This window comes from Capsicum annuum, unplaced genomic scaffold (assembly GCF_002878395.1).
Source record: "Capsicum annuum cultivar UCD-10X-F1 unplaced genomic scaffold, UCD10Xv1.1 ctg4806, whole genome shotgun sequence".
Lineage (NCBI taxonomy): Eukaryota > Viridiplantae > Streptophyta > Magnoliopsida > Solanales > Solanaceae > Capsicum > Capsicum annuum.
In genome coordinates, this window is record NW_025855744.1 from 980,908 (window position 1) to 984,833 (window position 3,926).

The 3,926-nt window shown below is 28.5% G+C and overlaps 1 long non-coding RNA gene across 1 annotated transcript; it reads left to right on the forward strand.

Annotated features, from left to right (window-relative positions):
* The first annotated feature begins 360 nt into the window (after positions 1-360).
* LOC124892513 lies at positions 361-1,841 on the forward strand. Its single transcript, XR_007050290.1, has 2 exons — positions 361-724; positions 1,418-1,841. It is a non-coding gene; the product is annotated as an uncharacterized LOC124892513 (long non-coding RNA).
* The last annotated feature ends 2,085 nt before the right edge of the window (positions 1,842-3,926 follow it).

Here is a 3,926-nt window from a genome sequence, read left to right on the forward strand (position 1 = left end):
AACAATAGATAGTCTAGAATATATATACCATCATAACCTATATATATTTAAATAAAATGAAAAAATAAGAATTTATAATAGACGAAAAATCATATGAAAATTATGAAGGATTAAAAATAAAAATAGTATTCTCTAATTTAGGAAGAGATATAAGAAAATAGGTGAATATTTATATTTAATGTTAAAAAAAAAAGAATTAAAATTAGAAGATAAGTTGACAGTCATGATAAGAATAGAAAGAGAAAACGAAAAGATAGATAGAAAAAAAGAAATAGATAAAATAAAACAAATCATAAAAAAATACAAAAAATAGAAAAAATAAAAAATAGTAGAATTAGTGCGAGAATTCCCTTCCTTGTCAAATTCTGAAGAAAATGCTTTAGTTTAATAACATTATATTAGACTGAATGTACGTTCTCATACTATTAGTGTTGATTTGTTTTAACCAGAAGAATGTGCACTTGGCACCCTCTCTGAAGGTTGGTACGCCGAGGCGGCACCCTACCAATAGCCTTGGCCTATTGAGTGAACATCTCGGCATTATTTTGCCTGAAATACTTGCCTTTTGATTTTTATTTGTTTGTAAGAAGATATATCTTTTGGCTTTTTTCGATTGTGAGATTATTGGTCGAGTAAATATAGAATTTGAGTTTGTCAGGTTTTTTAGTGCTATATTGGAGCCAAAGGAAAAACAAATTAGTACTGCAGCTCGGAAACACGGCAGGTATTTCAACTTTTCCATTTGTACTTGTATGTTTTGGTGTATTATATTACAGAAATAAGATATGAATTGAAGTATAATTCAGAATAAAGTTTTATGTCATGACCCATATTCTCCCCATTGGGGATTACATTTCACCTTACCAATGTACAAACTCTGGATCATCATTACTTTTTTCCGGATTAATTGAGTAAAAAGTGTTGGACCATAAGCAGTCAATTCTCTCCCTCTCTCTGTCGAATCAAACTTAGCTGACCCTGGTTTAGTAACTACATGAGTTTTACACTTATCGGTTCTCATCTGTCCTTAGAAGTATTATTGTTTTTAGATACATTAAAGAATGTAGCTTGTGGTCAAAATGCCTTTTACTTTTTTTGTACTCCAGTTCTATTTCAATCAAGTAAATCCAATTAACATTGTGTAATATAGACCCTTGTGAAAACAGTTTTTGGCAGAAATGCAGGATAAGGCAGCATACAATAGACCCTTATGGTTCGGTCCTTTCTCAGAGTCTGTCATAGTGGGGGAGTTTCGTTATCTACTGCAAGAACTTTAAATTATTAGGCTGTAGTTTTATATCTGGTGGGAACTAGTGGTCTCCATTTTCTTTACTTGTAGACTCACCGAAAATAAGGGTCCAAAGTAGAGTTAATTGGCATTTCACACAATTCATTCCTCCTCGTTTATTTTTTTCAGGGGGCCAACATGGTAAGATTTTCGGTTGATAATTACAATAAACCTATTCCGGCCTTTTTGGAGATCCTTCAAAGGACCATCCTTATGATCCTGCCCATGATTCTGTTCTATCACGAGTGAAGTATCACTTCTCTACTGAATCAGTGGCCTTCGATAGGCGTTAATGTTGAATTAATGTTTCTATATGCCCCAATAATTCATAATATCTTGATATTTGGATTATGTCACCACTCTATCAAGAGGTATTCATTTTGTAATCTTCTTTGGATATTTAAGCGGCTTATGTTGTTCTTGAGTGTTGATTCAAGTAGTTGTATAAGTTAAAGTGCGACTGTGAGCGACCAACTTGTCGCAAATAAGTCAGTTGTCGTCAGCTTCTGTTCTTTGGGAGGTTCAATTGATATTATGGATGATTATTCTTGAAGAGGAATGAACTAGAATATTTGTGGAATGCATCTACTTTCTGCTCTTTGATCTCACTTAGTCTTAAATATCATGTGTTGACTAAATCTTTTCATTTGTAGCATGTATTCTTTCATCTTAATAATTTGCACCTGTCTGATATGTTTGCTCCCTTCTCTGTTCTCAACCTTCATGAGCCACAGAATAGGCATCTTTCTAAAATGTCATTTTCTAAGCTGTTATTGTCCAAATCTCACTACATTTATTTGCCAACGTTGCCTTAGAAGGGAGGGTAAAAATTAAAACAGAATTGAATTAGTGGACTTATCTTCGTAGAAGACAATGATATCTGAAAGTCGTCACCTTTCCTCAGTATATGCTTAAAACATTTAGTGGTTTTTGACGTAAATTTGTATATTGTTTTTTCTATATTAAGTGACACAAAATGGTGTATTGGTGATTTGTGTCCCTCTTGCAATTCATTTTCATATGTACTCACAAATAATTATTACTGTTTTTATAGCTTAATGTATCCTCTTTGATCTTAATTTGTCCATTTTAATCAACATGTCTCTTATTCTACAGAGCTCCACCCGAGGATGTATCAAATTTGTTCCATGTAAATAAAATGGGTGGAATCTTGTAAACCGTGGCTTCTTGACAAACTAGTTGGCTAAGCCGTGCGCACGGGCCAAATGTTTTGAAAATTTTATATTATGTATAATTTTATCATTTAATTAAAAGTTTCATTTGTTTGATTGATAATATCTTAGTTAGGCATATATAATTATATTTAGATTAATGAAATGTGTATAAAAATATTTGCAGTTGTTAATTATTGTGATTTATATTACTTTTTAAATACTAATTATCAAATATATAGTAAAATATTTTAAGTTAGTTAATTGTTGTATTTTAGAATACCTTTTATGTAATTTTCAAATAATACATGTTACTATCCTTGTTCAAAGTTTTGAGGCATTGATAATTAATTATATTTTAAAAATATTCAAGTTTTTAATTATAGACATTTATAAAAGAAAAAAATTCTATTTCAATTTAAGTGAAACTGATATAATTTCGAGAGTTAACGAAATATTTTATATCTTTTAATTTTTTTTAAGTTGTTAATTATTGTGATTGTTAATTATTTTTTAAACATTTTAAGTTGTTAACTATTGTAATTTATAATAGTCTTTATATAATTTTCAAATAAAATAAGTTACTCTTCTTGTCCAAACTTTTATAGCGTTGATAGTCTTACATTTTTTAAGATAATTTAATTTTTTGTTTTTGTGATTTATAATTTTTTTTTCTGTATTCCAATTTAAGTGACGCAATGCTTAGATGGTCAGAAACAACAAAATAGACATGTTTTTAATGACTTATAATAATTAATTAGAAGTTATATAGCGAAATTACTATAAAAGTACTTGTATAAAAAAATTAAGTGACCTCATATAAGACCTTAAGTTAATTTAACATTAACTATTATTAATTTTGAATACTTAGATGATTTATAATAATTAATTAGGAGTGATATAGTAAAATTACAGTTGAAGCAGCTGAAGCAGATATGTCATAAATATTTATTTTATTTTTTAATTAAATATTATTAATTTTTTAATACATAAATGACATATAATAATTAATTAGAGGTGATATAGTAAAATCACGGAGCAAGCAGGTGAAATGGCGGTAAGCAGACATGACGACGGTGTCGTGCCTGCTAACTGTCACTTCTATATAAGACTAGTTGGTTAAGCCGTGCCACGCACGGGCCCAATGTTGATCCTTGATGTATAATTTTATCATTTAATTAAAATTTTCACTTGTTTGGTTGATAAATTTTTAGTTAGGCATATACTATTATATTTAGATTAATGAAATAAGTATAAAAATATTTTAGGTTGTTAATATGACACCTATATAATTTTGAGAAACAATCAAAAAATTTTATACTTTTTTTTAAATATTTGTTGTTATTAATTATTATGATTTATATTACTTTTCAAATAATAATTATCAAATATATAATAAAATATTTTAAGTTAGTTAATTGTAGTATTTTAGAATACTTTTTATGTAATTTTCAAAAGCTACATGT